Below are 19230 nucleotides of genomic sequence, written 5' to 3'. Positions count from 1 at the left end.
AAATGAGAAGTTTATTTGAATTTGAAAATTATGAGATTAAATTAAAATGTGTTTAGTTATCAAACTCATGTATTAAACAGATTAATTATAACAAAATGTTAAACATAAATGTTTAAACTATAAATTTATTTGAAATTGATATTGAAATTTAAAATTTAAAGTTTAAAATAAATAGTCATTATAGTAAGTTTAATTTATGGAAACTAAATTAATTATATATTGGAAATGAAAAATAAAGTAAATGACAAATGAAAAATAAATATATCTCAAAATTATAACAAAATGACATGTGGTCAGTTAAATGAGAGAAAAACATGTGACAAAATCATTCTTATTTATTAGAGTAGATGTTTAACATTGGTTACAGCGAGGAGATTGCATGTAGGGCTATTAGGGCCATTCTGGATGGCCGAGTTAGGGAAATGGATAGATGGAATAGTCATTCAGACTCTATACCATGTTAATGACGTGGAAAACCTGTTAGGGTTGGTATTGCATTAGCATTATATACATATGTACATATTTAAATAAATGACCCTATATTATACAATATAGACAAATAAATATATTGCATTTAGTACTCATAATACATATTTGTGTAATTTAATTACCACCAATTTCACATAATGTATCTAATAACGTTTTAAATATGTTGTTAGAACAATCTACTTGTTTTTTTTTTTTTAATACTAAAACATATATTTTAAAATACATTTAAATACTAACAAAAAAGTGCATTTGTTTTTCAAGGACTTACAATATCAAATGACAGACGATAATCACTTCGTCATTTATCACGTGTACGTGTGTCAATTAGAAACATAAATTCAATTGTTAAAAAAAATTATAAGAGATTTGATCATTTTGTAATTAGTTCATTGCATTTTCTCCTACCATAGAAGTAAAGGGTAGTGTGACATAAGATCTTTTGGTTTAGTAACCGACATAAAAAAAGTTACATGGTAAAAAAGCAATACAAAAGTTTGAGGTAAGTTAAAAAGTAGAATTAAAATCGCATATAGTACAATGAAAATGACCCATCCTATTAAAGCCACAAAATTTTGATCAAATTTTTCGTGGAAGAGTTCACATGTTTTCATTTAAGATGTAGCCATGCTTAAGTAACAATTTGCCGTTTCCATGAGATCTTTTAGAAAGCCATAAGGACATACCCCGATAATATTGTTGTTGTTCTTTATGCATCAAGACTTATACATGAGAATTTTTTACAAAGGAATTAACGCCAAACACAAGAAATTTTTTTAGTTTTGTTGACAAAAATACTTGGTACACTATTTTTATTTTATATTTATCTTTTACTACTTAAATTCCATTTATAAAATAAAAGACCCACCCTTACTTTAATAATATATTTTTCTTCTTTAATATATATATATATATATATATATATATATATATATATATATATATATATATATATATAAAACTATTACATATTCAATCATTTAACAAAATAAATACAATTTCAAATTAATAACATATCAAATTACAAAATTTGATGTTGTATTTTGTTTATTAAGCTATTGAATATATAATAACTTCATCTAAATTAATCTTTTTATAAAAAAATATTAAATAATGAAAACTTAATTATTAAAATGAGGTTGTATCTTTTATTTCATAAAAGGAATTTAAGTACTAAAAAAATTAAATATAAAATGAGAACGATGTAAAGAATAACAAAAGAGAAAAAACAAACATAAAAAGAAAATGTTAGTTTACGTGATTTAAATGAGATATGAGCATTTAGTACCAAATCTCGATCTCGTACAGGTATCATACCGGAATTGATACTCAATTTAAACATATCAGACGATAGTACTGTAAATGAAATTCAAGAATCGGTACTGGTGCTAGTACCGAAAACTGGTACCATTCTCGATATTGGTATGGTTAATGTTAGTTCGGTTTGGTACACGATATTGTTTTTTCATCCATTTCGATATTTGGAATTCTTGGATTGGTAACGGTTCGATACCGGTTCCAGTTCCGTCACATGTTCATTCCTAATAAATACTCAAACTACTAATATGAGATATGAGATATCTCTTACAATTGGAGAGTGGGTTGAAATTGTATTATTATTTAATTTGATATGCATTAGTTTGAAGTTTTAACAATATTAAATATACAATATCAACATACTTGCATGTTTTACACATGCATGCTTTACATATAACGGAAAATTCTTACAATTATGTATCTATAATAACAATATATTAGCATCTGTCTTACAGATAATAACAATATATAACAAATAAAGTGTACTTTTTATATTGATAGCAAAATGTAAGTATGTTATTGTTTTGATTAAATTATTGGTAAAGAATTATACGTACATTCGTTATCCTGGTATAAAAAAATGTAAGTACAATACCAATTAAGCATCCACAATACTCCCTTATTTGAAACTTGTTTGATTTAAATATCTTATAGTAGACTTGGTTTAATAGATTAAGGGGGTGTTTGTAATTGCTTTTTAAGTTGAAAAGTTTTTTTTGTAAGAGAACTTTTTAACTTTTCAGGGAACAAAAGTCAGTTTTAAAAAGTGTTTGTCTAGTATTTATTGACTTTTAAATGTAATTTACTTTTTAAGAAGGTAAAAATCACAAAAAATCATGATTTCTTTTAGAACTTTTTGACTTTTTGGTAAAACCAAATGTTAAAAAATCACTTAGGCTAACCAGTATGGGGGGATTTCACGCGTCTTGGGCTGAGGTGGCGCACCTCCCCACACGTTGACACAACCCCAGGGGTGGGTGGTTTGCGTGTGACGTGAGGCGGAAGACGGAGGCTTTGATTGGTCAATTCAATTTTGGAGTCGTTGGAGGCAATACGAAAATATATATATATATATATATATATATATATATATATATATATATATATATATATATATATATAAATTCTGTTGCATGTGTTCTAATGGAGGAAGCCGATCTAGACCTCGTTTAATCAGGAAGAACACATATTTTTCAACAATTGTCAACTTTGGTCCCTTGAGTTTGGATCAAAAGCAGAACAAATTTCTTTCCTAATTTTTTTTTCAAAACTTGTTTATAAAATTTACAAGTTCCACCCTAGACTTTTATATTATTATTATTATTATTTATGTTTTTATTAATTAGGTTTTTTTATTTAATTTAATGTAAAAAAATATATTGTGGAGTGATGACCATCTTCTATGTCTAGTGTGTTGGTGGTGAAACTGATGTGGCGCAGAGATGACATAACTTGTTCGGTGGGTTAGATGTGACCACTCCCCACATCCTTAAAAAACAATCTGAAATACCCCTAAATATCATTTACATATGTTATCAAAATATATGGTTAATATCATAAATAAATAAAAGGCTGCCGTTTAGCTTTGGCTACTTTTATTTATTTAAAAAGAATTCTTATACCAAAATAAAACTTGTTATTGTTCCAAAAGAATATTCTAGAAACACCTCTTTCTTAAAATTATTTTAGTATATATTTTAGGCCTCAAATTTAGAACTCAACCCATTGCGTGATTTTTGGTTTAGAAATATTTGTTTTATTCATTTTGGTGTTTATCAAAATTTCAAGATTTTAGTTCACTTAGAGTTTTCAAAAATTTTGTTTTGTTTCAAAGTTTTTTCTTGAGTGTTGTGGCAGTAAATGGGCAGTGGCGAACGATGATGGGTGACAGTAAATAGCTATAGTTATCAATAGCGTTTGAAAATTTTAGTGTTTTTGAAACATGTATAGTTTGAAAATTTTAGTGTTTTTGAAACATGTATAGTTTGTTACTGATTTATAGTAAGGGTGTGCGCGGTGCAGTTTGGTGCGGTTTAGAGTCAAAACCGTAAACCGCACCGCATATGCGGTTTGAATATTTTAGAAAACCGCAAACCGCACCACAGATGTTCAAAACCGCGTTATGCGGTGCGGTTTGATGCGGGCGGTTTATGCGGTTTGGTTGCGGTTTGTGCGGTTTGATGAGTTGTTCAACATTAAATCTATCAAAAAACCAAAATACTGACCAGGTTAAAAAAAATGATTGCTTTCATTTTATAAAAACAAATACAATTTTCAAGTTAAATCGTTTTTAATAAATTGTGATTCATGCTGCTATAGTTTTGTAAGTATCATTGTTATTGCTTTATATTGCCATTATAGTTGCTATATTCTTGTAAACCATGAGATCTTGATCTAATAGTGTTTTAATGATACGTTATAGATATTTGGTTATTGTAAGAAATATATTTATATACATCGTTCCTAAATTGCGATTTGAAGTTATAACAAAGTAAAGAAAAAAAGTATATATAACATGCGGTGCGGTGCGGTTTGAACCGCGATTTATAAATACAAACCACAAACCACACCGCATAGTGCGGTTTGATAAAATGATGAACCGCAAACCGCACCACGAAATTCTAAACTGCATTATGCGGTGCGGTTTGGTGCGGTGCGGACGGTTTGTGCGGTTTGTACGGTTTTTTGCACACCCCTAATTTATAGTACTAATCCTAATAGTAGTAATACTATTTTTAATATTAACTTTAATTTGTCATATAACTAAAACGAAGTCTTTTTTTCTACATGAGATCAGTGACGGACGTAGAAAGTTTGAAGGATGGTGGCACAAAAAAATAATAGTGACATTCTTATTTCAAAAACGTTGCACCTAATAGAAAAAAATAATACTCGGGGCTGAACCCGAGTATTGACCTGGAACACACCCCCCCCCCCCCCCCCCCCCCCCCCCCCGAGCACTACATAGGTCCGTCGATACATAAGATGCCAACTTGGCCAATTAACCGGTAAAATAAGAAATAAGATATAAAGAAGATATTTTTTGAATGGACATTCTATTAGCATACCTTTTGACAATATAGTTTGAACAGCAAATGTTTTTTGATATTTGCAAATAGTTCCTTACCCATTTATGACCGTAAACTCAAAAAATATAATAATTAACATGAATTAAGAACTAGTAGATAAAAAAAAAAAAAGGTAACCATCGTTTCTGCAAAATGTTACCTACCACCATCTTTGATATATATATATATATATATATATATATATATATATATATATATGTGTGTGTGTTTGCGCAAATGAGACAATTCAATTTTATAAGACATAAAGATGTATTCTTAGCCAATTATTTCGGGTGTCAACAAAAAAAATTTTAAAATGCAAAATATATAGGAAATTTTGAATTTTTTAAGTTAGTATTTTCATAATTTTTTATCCAAGAAAATGTTATTAATTTCTGACCGCACGGAATCTCCATAGCCAATTTTCCATTTTTTATTATGAAATCAGAGGGTGTAATATTTTAACAAAATATTACTTGTATGTTTATGTTTGTGAATGTATATGTATTATTTACTAGAATATTATATTATAATTTTTTTAACACCATTTAATGTATTTGAATAGAGCATTATACGATACAATCATCTAAAAAGTATTTATCATGAACAAATTTTTTTCCTATGACATTGGTTTTTTTTTGGAAAAGTAAAGTGACAAAATTTAATGTTTTCTTTGGTGTATTTGTTTGTCATCTTTATTATTATTTTAAATGTTTTTTATTTTTATTTTATCTGTAAAATGAATGGATAGAAATGCATCATCACATCTCACAAAAAATCCATGGTCTTAAATCTATTCTATTATATTAAACATATTCATCATTTCTTGAAATTTAATAGGTACAAAAAATATAACATTAGGTACAATCATTTAATGCTAATCTCCTTAAAACGACTAATAATTAATCCTTACCAAAGATAACAAAAACCATCATGGAAAGAAGATCATGAATTGATTTGAAATCCCGTATTCTCCTCATTTCCTAAGTTTTTCTTCTATAAAAAATTAATATCTTCATCTCTTCCTGGGTAGCCTCTAGAATTACACAAAATATGCGGACATAACAATGGTTTGGACGTTGACATCATATCGGTTGCTTTCTCTTCTCAAATGTAAGCTTCTTCCCTGTAAAAACATGTAGTTTTGCTTTTGTTGAAGCTTTAGTTTTGATAACATGCAGCCTAATTAATAGGTCGACGTCATCAAGCGATTGATATCTTTTTCTATGGTCGTATGTTGATTTAGGAAACATGCACCCTCTCAGAAAACTCGCAACAACAGACGGATTCCTACACCATTCTCAGAATAGTCAAAGTTGAAGATTCAAAATTTAGAATCAGATTTTTTGCATCTCCCCTTTCTCACGCCTATGCAATTGTGAACAATTTATAGGTTTTGTTGCAGATATGTTTCCTTTCTTTCTAAAACCAAAGGTCTGATTCAACTTACTGTGGAGGTATATAAGTCGGAGGAGGTGACAAAGATGAAGCCCATTCTCTGCCACTCACACCCTCGATCACAGATCTGGTACCTTCTCCCCACAAACTTCTCTGTCTATTTCTATAAAGTTTCATTAATTTCAATTTTTCCCTTTTGTTTTTTGATTTTAACTATGGATTTGTAGCTTAAAGGAAAAAGTTATGGGGAAGACAAATCTATTTCTCTCTATTTTCGAACTTCATTATGATTTAAGCTATATTTTGCTTCTTTAATTCATTCTTGACTTTAGGATGCAATTATCTTTGATAAGGGGCCAAGAAATGTGTTCAATGGATCGACGTCAAGCAACAATAAAGAGGAGAAGAAATTGTTGGCCTGTTAAGCCATAAAGAAAAGAGATTGATGCTCCAAATATGGTGCTTGATTAAGTGAAAGATTCGATTCTACAACTACTTTGATTGTTTCACTATGGGAGGGGGTTTCTGTTGTAGTTAGTTGGTTTTTTTAGAGGCATGGTTTATCCTTTTGCAAGGGAGCAGGTTGGCCTTCCTTTGCATCACTAAATTTAATATTTATGGGAACCTAAGAACTAGATCACAACCTTATGATCAAGTTCACATAAAAGCTTTAATATTTATGGGAACCTAAGAACTAGATCACAACCTTATGATCAAGTTCACATAAAAACTTTAATATTTATGGGAACCTAAGAACCAGATCACAACCTTGTGATCAAATTTATCTAATGGTTGTGATTTGTAAACTTGAAAAAACCAAAAGATTAATTTCTCTTTCTATGTCCTTCCACATTTTCAAGATTAAACTATTAACATTTGTACATGTATATTTTGATGCCATTTTCTTGTTTTGTTGTTAACTTAATCACCTTATTAAATGTTCATATATAAAATTCTCAAAAAAATAGTTGCTTTATAATTTATCTTAGTCGAGTACTTGTCACCTACAATCAACCGACCTAGTAGAACATAGTGAGTTTTGCAACACAAATTTAAAGCCAATTATCCATTTCATAGTGAATTGAGTTATGAACTTGTGTTCAAAAATGAGAAAAAAACTCATTTTTGAAAAAAAAAATGGATAAACCCTAGTTTTCCATCAAGCCTAATGAACATTATCTTAGTTCAAAATTAAAATATGGAAAATGACACAATTTTTGTGGTTATAGGTATAAATTTTACAAAACCCATTCCTGATTATTTTTGTATAATTAAACCATTCATTATTTTTTTGTCCCATATTAACCCTATCCACCGATTAACAAGTTTCCAAACTGTAACCTTTTCATTATGTCCGTTTTTTTTGCCGATTTGGACCAATATTTAAGCCCCGCTTCTTCATAATGTCATACTTTTCCCTATTTCTTACTAGCAATGTCTTACTGTCCAAGAGATTGTTTGATATCAATGAGAGTTTAACTCTTGAGAGCAATGTTTTAAAAACCGGTTTTTTAGTTGAACCGGTATCGTGACCGGTTTCCGGTTCGACCGGTTTAACCGGTTCAACCGCCGGGTGAACCGGTTACTTTAATTTTCATATTTTTTTCTATTTTCCTACACACATACATACTAAATACAAACATAAATCAAGAATTTGACGTCCATAAGTTTAAACATTAAAAATACACATAAAACAACTTGTAAATCAATCCAAATACATTAAAAAAATACAAAACCATAAGTTTTACATCAATTCTTGTGTTTTTATTCAATTTAACCGGTTCAACCGGTTAAATTTTAACCGGTTCAACCGGGTTTTTGTAAAAACCGGCCGGTTCATTCCGGTTCAGAAATAGACATAAAACCGGTGTTGGTTAAACCGTTCACTTCTCCGGTTCCCGGTCCAACCGGTTCGACCGGCCGGTTCAAACCGATTTTTAAAACATTGCTTGAGAGTCCTTCAATGAGACTTTCTAAAATATTATCCAAGTCAATATTCTATTAGGACGTCTTGCACCTTTGTTTCGGATATCTCAATGAGTTAATCTTGTTTTGTAGTGCTTAAATAATCCTAATAAAAAGGTCAACATACCTATTGACCACAATAAATTAATTATCTGTAAAAAAAATCAGAACATTGACTATTATTTTTATAACATGTATTCGGTTACCATTACGTTCCATTCCAAACCTTTAACTTCCCATTTAGCATTGCAATTCCATCAAGAGAGCTTGAATGTTAAAGAAATGACAACTGTCCTCCCTAATAAATCAAAATCTTTTTGTCACATGTCTTTTTCTCCTTCATTTGGACACATGTGATTTTCTAAAATTTTTGAATTTTCTATTTTCCACTTATCATTTTATTGTATTTTTCATTTTATTAAATTAAAATTTTACATTTAATATGTAACATAATATATATGTAAGGTATTTATTAGAAATGATTTATATATGTAATATATTCAATGTATTAAAGCCTCATTAATTTTAATAATTTAAAATTTTTCTCATTTTTCTTATAAATTCAAACTTCTAAAATTGTTAAAATTTCATATTTAATTTTTTTAAATAAACTCATGTAATACATGAGCCTCACACCTAGTTTAAATAATATAAAGAAAACGAATAAGAGATGTATTTGTAAAGTTTTACCCACTAATATGAAAAAGTGATTTTGTAGTTGTTCTATGAATTATATCTGAGAGTTGGAACCGAATCCACATGTTAAAATATCAAAAAAGTCACAACTGATTTTATTTAAATTTTCGATTGCTTTAGAACATGGTAGGGGTTGGAATCTATGACAACCCGATATTTCGAATCAATGTAATGACCTGAAAAGTGAAGAATTGTAATCTCTTTTGATATAATGAAATTAGCGTCAAAAATAAAATGTTGAAAAGTCTCTATTGGGTTGCCTAAAATGATAGTTATCATGTCAAGGTTTTCAGAAATATAAAGAACACTAGAATCCGAGTTATAACGAAGAAGTTATGACCAACCTAAGATTCACAACAAAACCGTCAATATGATTAAACGTTAAACGCGAAGTTTTAATAAAAATACTTTTTAACCTTAAGTATCTAAACGAAAGTCGTAGATATCATTAAACCGTGAACATACATAAAAAGAACGCCCAAATCTGACTTCGTATGAGGAAGTTATGATTTTTCGAAGTTTCGGATATAACAGTAGACAGCTAAAAACTCGAAATAGAGATCGAGAGATTTTTGGCCCAAACAATCTAAATGAGAATCGAAGATCTCAACAATAGTAGCGCAACGGTAAAAAGTCTGACGAAAACGGGCATCGGATGAAGGAGTTATGGATTTATGACGGAGTTTTCGTGCCCCGGCCTGTTAAAAATTAATTAATTAAAAATAAAGTCAAAATTAGCCGACGAAGTCTAAACGATAGTTGTAGAGCATGTTCTCACCTACGCGTGCATATATAGAACGTCGAAAACGGAGCTCGTACGCAGAAGTTACGGATTTTACAAGTTCGAGACACAAAATCCGAGGCTGTCAGGCTGGCCACGACGTGGCACAGATGGCCACGACGTGGGGCCCTGATTGATGGGTTTTTAGGCTTGGCAGCAGACGTCTCGTCCATGGAAGAGCATAGGATCGACGCCACGACGTGGCAACCTTATGGCCACGACGTGGGACCCAAAATTTGGGCTATAAATAGAGCTCAAGGGGTTCCAGGGTTCATTGCTCAATTCCCTTCTTTCTCGTGCCGAAGCTCTGCGATTTAACCCCCGAAGCCATCCCAAAGCCCCGATATTCGCATCCAAGTTCCGAAGGAAGGTCTTACACTCTCGAGAATTCCCGAGAATCCCGAGAAAATCCGCTTTCTCCTGTCGAAGTTCTGCTCGGTTTTCATCTCACCATCTTCACTTTATCAAGTGAGTTCATACCCCTATAACTACGTTTTCAAATGCTTTGTAAATGCTTTTATACACTTTTAGGGGGGGGGGGATACAAGTAAGCACACGATTACCCTCATGTGAATAACATAAATCTTTTGTTATACTTTTTGTTATAATCAATCATATGTGATTTATAACTATCATACGAAAACGTTCTCATACAATATATCACGATAACACTTTGTCCTTTTTGGAATGAAACATGTTGTTATGTAAATATGAAACACTTTATTTATATTTTGAGTATAAATGTTCAATAATGTTATTACAAATGTTATACTTTACATACAAAGTCGACACTACACTAAGGTTTATCAAGCATACGAATCACACTTTTAGAAAGACTATAATAGGTATAGTTTACTAGATATTCATGAGATTTTACATACTATAAATACTATATCAAGGAAATACTTTCATATACAAGAACAAATGGACTTTTCACACGTAAATCTATTTAATACTAAGTTTTGTGAGACAATCAACTTCTCGTACTTTCAAGTATGCAGTTAAAGTCCTGTATTATATACCAAAATCTCTTGTAGGGAGAGCGTGATACTTGTGTATAGATCTATACGGGATTGACAATCCCGCACCTAAACTGTTAGCTACAGTTAGACCGGCAAGTCTGGGGTGACAATCGTCATAACATTCCAACGCCTGAAGAACGTTGTTACGGGCAGTCTGGGTCAATAGCATGGTTTTAAAACTCACATGGAGTATTAAAAACACGTTGATTTATGGGGTTATCAAATGCCTTAGTGATTTTATACATACATAAATCTACTATTCTAGGCATGAAAAACACTTTTGCATTTCAGTTTTGGAACTTTTAAACTACCACATATTTATGGAAAAACATTGGATTTCTAAAAGCAAACATTCAAATCAGTCGGGTCTTAGTAGAAGACTACTTTTATACTAGTAGGAAATATGGGATTTTCTAGGAGTTTTTCAAACATCTACAAACAATTTCATTCAGCAAACATTAACATTAAATACTTATGAACTCACCAGCTTAAATGCTGATCTACTCTTTCAAATCTACTTGTATTTCTCAGGGATTCAGTAATACAGGTAAACTTCAGCTTTTGGAGAAGTGACGCTAAGGCGTCAGTTTAAAACTCATTTTGTCATCATATTGTAATTTATTTTGAAACAAGTATCATTCAACGATGTAACTTTTAAATTATATATATGATGGTTGGTTTACTTTCTTTACTATGTATTCAACTGTTACGATACTACATGAAGTCATCCGCCCTCGAACGATTCCGTCCATCTGGTTTGGGGGTGTGACAGATTGGTATCAGAGCATTGTTTATAGTGAACTAAGTATATCAAACCACATAAGATATACAAACTATAAATGCATAGGGACTAAAACTCTCTGACAAAACGTTTTTACACCTTAACCGCGTTTCATGTAGCTTAAATTATTTGGGTCATAAAAGCACAAATACATGCATACAACGAGTCATTTTCATAGTTAGAACTATACAAGAAGTATTAAGACAAGTTGGACACTACGACTAGGCCTCAGAATATGTAATCGGATTTGGGACGAATATAGCCTGATCAACTATATTTATCCGAGATCGGACTAATGTATATTGAGGAATGGTCGTAGTGAGCAACAAGTCAAAACTTACCAAAATGACACTAGTATCAAACATACAACCTTAAATACTATAGGAGTATTTGGTAAATACAATAGTCTAACTTACATGTTTAGATTTACGTGTTTTTAAAATTTCTAAGACAATTCTCATACCTCTATTCTCGTACGGACACAATGGCTGGATTCTATCCACCAGGGGATCCCTACTACCCGAATCAGGGCAATGGAGGATGGATAGAGGAGGACCCCGAAGAGGATGAGGAACCTATATAGTTGGAGGAATGGGATGACTCTTGGACAGACTCAGAACCGGAAGTAATCAACCCACCACTCGCTCAACCTCCCGCATTTAGGGGAAACTTTCAGGGACCAACTCCCATTTGGGGAAGCCACATTCACCATTGGAGCCGACAGCAAGGATTACGTCCTCCCTACGGTATGTGTCGGGACTTCTACGACGTCAGGGGTGGAGGTTCAGCCGACCGAGCACTCCCAGTCATGGTGGGAAAACTAGCCAACCAGTCCTATCAATCCGGGGTTCAAGCAGACCGGATTCGTGAAGTCAACGTGGAAGTACAAGTTCACACTTCCGACATCCGTCGACTGGACAGGTTGCAGGAAAATGCCCAACTCCGCACCGACACATTGCAAGATCAACTGATTGCAGCCCTCTCTGAAATAAGGGAAATGAGGGAACAACAAGCCGCTTTTGATAGGCGTCTTATGGGAGCAAAGCAATCAGACACAGAGTCGAGCTCCAGGCACAACCTACGTCGCAAGTAGTACTTGCTCGGATCCCAAAGATTTTGTTATAGAATAGGAACTCGGCTAAAAGTCTTACTTTTTTTAACTTCTGTATCGGAGACCCATAGAAGGGTCGAAATTTTCTTAACTTCAAAATGTAACTCAACGTATGTTTAATATATATGAAGAAATTTCTTTGTGTGTTAATTCCTTGAATACCACTCAGATTCATAAGTCTATCTATCATTATACAAACTTATATTATGAAACAGACTCTAAACCTTGGGTAGGTCAGTCAAATTCATAAATTGACGAAAATAACAAATTTATTAACACACAGCTTCCAATCATCAAAGACTTATGTTCTTCATTCTATTTCTCTAGCAGAACGATGCCGCCCTGTAGATCTGCACGTCGCGTCAACAACACAACACCTCCACCACCACCACCTCCATCAACGGATAATGCCATCTTGATAGCTGCTGTAACAGCTGCAGTGACAGCAGCAATGGCACAGATGAGTAATAATGGGTCCGGGGGGGGGGATAAATAGCTCTACGAATGGCCAACGTCAGGGTCGTTCAGGGGATTGCACCTTCAAGGACTTCACCAATAGCAAGCCCATATCTTTTAATGGACCCGGAGGGATAATGGCTCTATCACAATGGATAGAGAAAACAGAAGCGGTTTTCGAGATCTGTGCTTGTCTGGAAGTGAGCAAGGTAAAATTTGCTGCTTGTACATTCTCCGAGAGAGCTCTGACATGGCGGAATGGCCATGTCAAGTCACTAACTCTGGTAGTGGCTAATTCTATGGGCTGGGAGAATCTAAAGCAAATGTTAATGCAAGAGTACTGTCCAAGGGGCGAAGTACAAAAGCTAGAGCAGGAACTTTGGGGCCTTACTATGGTAGGCTCGGACATCACAACCTATACCAATAGGTTTAGTGATCTGGCAATCCTTTGCCCAGGGATGGTTGCTCTAGAGAGCAAGAAGATCGAAAGATACATCTGGGGACTGTCACCCCAGATTCGAGGAAGTGTACTAGCTTCCAAACCAGTCACTTTCGATAGCGCCAAACAGTTGTCACAAGCTCTCGTTGACCATGGAATCTGTCAAGGCTTCGCAACTGCTGTCCCGGAGCAAACCATAGGAAACAACAACAACAACATCAGTACCAACAACAACAACAACAAGAAGTTTTGGAACAAGAGGAAGAGTCAGTTTTCACAAGAACCTTCCAAGAAGCAACAAATAGTGGTAGTCCATGCCGCTACTACCCCCACTGCTGCTCCTGTTACCTCTGCACCAGCAAAGCCATATGCTGGGAACCTACCGAAGTGCAGCAAATGCAATTTCCATCACAACGGAAATTGTCGGGAGATGCACTGCAACAACTGCAACAAGAAAGGGCACACTGCCCGTTTCTGTAAGGCACCAGCACGACCAATCACCCAAGTCCCTAGAGTCGGTGTGGGCAGGCGTGTTATGGGTGTGGTGAGGCTGGACACTACAAGAGAGACTGCCCTAAGGCAAGGAATGCTGGCGGCATAGGAAGAGTGCTGGAAATAGGGCAGAACGAAGCAATAGCTGATCCCACGGTGGTTACGGGTACGTTTCTCCTCAATAGCGCTTATGCATGCATACTCTTTGATTGTGGTGCGGAGAGGAGTTTCGTGAGTCATAAATTCAAACACATACTAAAACAGAATCCTAAGTCACTCAATAAGATATTTACAGTAGAAATGGCAAACGGTAGAACAGAAAGCAGAAACGATATGTACATAGGCTGCACACTAACTCTAAACGAACATTCATTTCCAATCGATCTAATGTCGATCACTATAAAGAGCTTTGATGTCATCATCAGTATGGATTGGTTAAGCCTACACCATGCCGATATACTTTGTCACGAAACGACCGTTCTCCTAAATCTGCCAAACGGCGAAACTCTTGTCATTTATGGTGACAAACCCGGTACCAATTTACAAATCATCTCTTGCGTCAAAGCCCAAAAATACCTGCGTAAGGAGTACCATGCCTTCTTAGCCCACATAGTAGATAAGGAAAAAGAAGCGAAAGACCTCAAAGATATTCCAGAAGTCTGCGATTTTCCCGATATCTTCCCTGAAGATCTTCCAGGAGTCCCACCAGAACGACAAGTCGAGTTCAGAATCGATTTAATCCCCGGAGCTACCCCAGTAGCTAAGTCGCCGTATCGTCTAGCGCCAACTGAGATGCAAGAATTATCCAGCCAATTAAACAAACTACTCAATAAAGGATTCATCAGACCGAGCTTCTCACCTTGGGGAGCGCCAGTCCTGTTCGTAAAGAAGAAGGATGGATCTTTCCGCATGTGCATCGATTACCGGGAACTCAACAAGCTCACTATCAAGAACCGATATCCCCTACCACGCATTGACGACTTGTTCGACCAACTCCAAGGAGCGAGTTATTTCTCGAAGATCGATTTGAGATCCGGGTATCATCAGCTACGAGTCTTGGAAGGAGATGTTCCCAAAACAGCCTTTCGAACTCGTTATGGTCACTACAAGTCTGTAGTGATGCCCTTTGGATTAACAAATGCACCGGCAGTGTTCATGGACTTAATGAACCGAGTGTGTCGTTCATTCCTGGACAAATTTGTGATCGTGTTCATAGACGATATACTCATTTATTCAAAGAGTAAAGAGGAACATGGTCAACACCTCCGACAAATCTTGGAAACTCTAACAAAAGAGAAACTATACGCAAAATTCTCAAAGTGCGAATTTTGGATTCGGAAAGTAGATTTCCTAGGTCACGTGGTTAGCAAAGACGGGATACACGTGGACCCTTCCAAAATCAAGGCAATAGAGAACTGGTCAGCACCAAGAACCCCAACGAAAATCTAACAATTCTTGGGCCTTGCTGGCTATTACCGAAGATTTATACAGAACTTCTCGAAGATTGCTAAACCACTTACCACCTTGACCCAGAAGGGGGTAACTTTCAATTGGGAAGAAAGACAAGACGTTGCATTCCAAACACTGAAGCAAGCACTATGCAGCGCACCTATATTGTCCTTTCCAGAAGGAACAGAAGACTTCGTGGTCTACTGTGATGCATCTAATCAAGGTCTTGGATGTGTTCTAATGCAACGAGGAAAGGTCATCGCCTACGCCTCGAGACAACTCAAGACGCACGAGGTCAACTACACTACACACGACCTCGAACTGGGAGCAGTTGTTTTCGCCTTAAAGATTTGGAGACACTATCTCTACGGCACAAAATGCACAATCTTTACCGATCACAAGAGCCTTCAACACATCCTCAATCAAAAGGAACTCAACATGAGGCAAAGACGATGGGTTGAACTGTTGAATGACTACGAATGTGAAATTCGTTATCATCCAGGAAAAGCGAATGTGGTAGCTGATGCTCTTAGTCGAAAGGAATAGTCGGGCCGCCGAGTGAAATCCTTAACCATGACGGTCCATTCACACCTGTCCACACAAATCAAGGAATCTCAGAGGGAAGCCTTGAAAACAGAGAATGTGACGGGTGAAGCCTTAATGGGAATGGATAAGAATCTTGAACTCAAGGGCGACGGAGTTCGCTACTTCATGGATCGGATCTGGACACCGAGGTTTGGTGGATTCAGAGACGTGGTCATGAATGAGGCTCATAAGACTCGATACTCCGTGCATCCAGGTTCGGACAAGATGTATCAGGACCTCAAGAAACTGTATTGGTGGCCGAACATGAAAGCAGAGATCGCTACCTATGTGGGCAAGTGTCTGACTTGCGCCAAAGTCAAGGTAGAGTACCAAAAGCCATCAGGATTACTACAACAACCCGAAATACCCGAGTGGAAGTGGGAACGGATAACCATGGATTTCATAACCAAATTACCCAAGACAGCAGGTGGGCTAGACACCATCTGGGTAATCGTCGATAGATTAACAAAATCCGCACACTTCCTACCCATAAAGGAAACCGACAAGATGGAGAAGCTAGCTCGAACATACATCCGAGAGACTGTACGACTGCATGGTGTACCAATATCCATTATCTCTGACAGAGATAGTAGGTTCACCTCGCGATTCTGGCAGTCGCTGCAAAAGTATCTAGGAACGAGGCTAGACATGAGTATCGCTTACCATCCACAAACCGACGGTCAAAGTGAGAGGACCATACAAACCTTGGAAGATATGCTGAGAGCTTGTGTAATCGATTTTGGTAAAGCATGGGATACCCATTTACCACTAGACGAATTCTCATACAACAATAGCTATCACTCTAGCATTAAGGTTGCTCCATTCGAAGCCCTCTATGGCCGGAAGTGCAGATCACCAGTGTGCTGGGCTGAAGTGGGTGACACGCAACTAGCCAAGGGACAAGTACCCGACAGTGCTCTCACAGGCCCGAAAATCATAAGAGAAACAACTGAGAAGATTGTTCAGATTCAGGAACGACTAAAGGCTTCAAGAGACATACAAAAGAGTTATGCGGACAAAAGACGGAAGCCCTTGGAATTTCAGGTCGGGGACCGAGTGCTATTAAAGGTCTCGTCCTGGAAAGGGTTAATACGTTTCGGAAAACGTGGGAAACTAAACCCAAGGTATATCGGACCATTCGAGATCCTTGCAAGGATCGGTCCGGTAGCATACAAACTTCGACTACCGCAGGAACTCAATAACGTACATCCTACCTTTCATGTGTCAAACTTGAAGAAATGTTTGTCCGATGAGACCCTCGTCGTCCCTCTAGACGAAATCGAAATCAACGAGAGTCTCCACTTTATAGAGGAACCAATTGAGGTCATGGATAGGGAAATTAAACGAACAAAACAAAGTCGCATACCCATTGTGAAGGTCCGCTGAAATGCAAAACGGGGACCTGAATACACTTGGGAGCGCGAAGATCAAATGAAACAAAATTATCCGCATCTCTTTCCCTAATCCACAAATATTTATCTTACATTAAATTTCGGGACGAAATTCCCTCTAACGGGGGGATGCTGTGACAACCCGATATTTCGAATCAATGTAATGACCTGAAAAGTGAAGAATTGTAATCTCTTTTGATATAATGAAATTAGCGTCAAAAATAAAATGTTGAAAAGTCTCTATTGGGTTGCCTAAAATGATAGTTATCATGTCAAGGTTTTCAGAAATATAAAGAACACTAGAATCCGAGTTATAACGAAGAAGTTATGACCAACCTAAGATTCACAACAAAACCGTCAATACGATTAAACGTTAAACGCGAAGTTTTAATAAAAATACTTTTTAACCTTAAGTATCTAAACGAAAGTCGTAGATATCATTAAACCGTGAACATACATAAAAAGAACGCCCAAATCTGACTTCGTATGAGGAAGTTATGATTTTTCGAAGTTTCGGATATAACAGTAGACAGCTAAAAACTCGAAATAGAGATCGAGAGATTTTTGGCCCAAACAATCTAAATGAGAATCGAAGATCTCAACAATAGTAGCGCAACGGTAAAAAGTCTGACGAAAACGGGCATCGGATGAAGGAGTTATGGATTTATGACGGAGTTTTCGTGCCCCGGCCTGTTAAAAATTAATTAATTAAAAATAAAGTCAAAATTAGCCGACGAAGTCTAAACGATAGTTGTAGAGCATGTTCTCACCTACGCGTGCATATATAGAACGTCGAAAACGGAGCTCGTACGCAGAAGTTACGGATTTTACAAGTTCGAGACACAAAATCCGAGGCTGTCAGGCTGGCCACGACGTGGCACAGATGGCCACGACGTGGGGCCCTGATTGATGGGTTTTTAGGCTTGGCAGCAGACGTCTCGTCCATGGAAGAGCATAGGATCGACGCCACGACGTGGCAACCTTATGGCCACGACGTGGGACCCAAAATTTGGGCTATAAATAGAGCTCAAGGGGTTCCAGGGTTCATTGCTCAATTCCCTTCTTTCTCGTGCCGAAGCTCTGCGATTTAACCCCCGAAGCCATCCCAAAGCCCCGATATTCGCATCCAAGTTCCGAAGGAAGGTCTTACACTCTCGAGAATTCCCGAGAATCCCGAGAAAATCCGCTTTCTCCTGTCGAAGTTCTGCTCGGTTTTCATCTCACCATCTTCACTTTATCAAGTGAGTTCATACCCCTATAACTACGTTTTCAAATGCTTTGTAAATGCTTTTATACACTTTTAGGGGGGGGGGATACAAGTAAGCACACGATTACCCTCATGTGAATAACATAAATCTTTTGTTATACTTTTTGTTATAATCAATCATATGTGATTTATAACTATCATACGAAAACGTTCTCATACAATATATCACGATAACACTTTGTCTTTTTTGGAATGAAACATGTTGTTATGTAAATATGAAACACTTTATTTATATTTTGAGTATAAATGTTCAATAATGTTATTACAAATGTTATACTTTACATACAAAGTCGACACTACACTAAGGTTTATCAAGCATACGAATCACACTTTTAGAAAGACTATAATAGGTATAGTTTACTAGATATTCATGAGATTTTACATACTATAAATACTATATCAAGGAAATACTTTCATATACAAGAACAAATGGACTTTTCACACGTAAATCTATTTAATACTAAGTTTTGTGAGACAATCAACTTCTCGTACTTTCAAGTATGCAGTTAAAGTCCTGTATTATATA

The 19230-nt window shown here is 35.6% G+C and overlaps 1 long non-coding RNA gene across 1 annotated transcript; it reads left to right on the top strand.

Moving 5' to 3' along the window:
* The first annotated feature begins 5862 nt into the window (after window positions 1-5862).
* Window positions 5863-7110, top strand: LOC145126202 (uncharacterized). Its single transcript, XR_013716368.1, has 3 exons — window positions 5863-5984; window positions 6118-6399; window positions 6602-7110. It is a non-coding gene; the product is annotated as an uncharacterized LOC145126202 (long non-coding RNA).
* Window positions 7111-19230: the final 12120 nt, after the last annotated feature.

This window comes from Lactuca virosa, chromosome 7, assembly GCF_052849685.1.
Source record: "Lactuca virosa cultivar CGN04683 chromosome 7, Lactuca_virosa_CGN04683_v6, whole genome shotgun sequence".
Classification (NCBI taxonomy): Eukaryota; Viridiplantae; Streptophyta; class Magnoliopsida; order Asterales; family Asteraceae; genus Lactuca; species Lactuca virosa.
The sequence above is the reverse complement of the archived record's forward strand: the minus strand, read 5'-3'. Positions and strand labels throughout refer to the sequence as shown.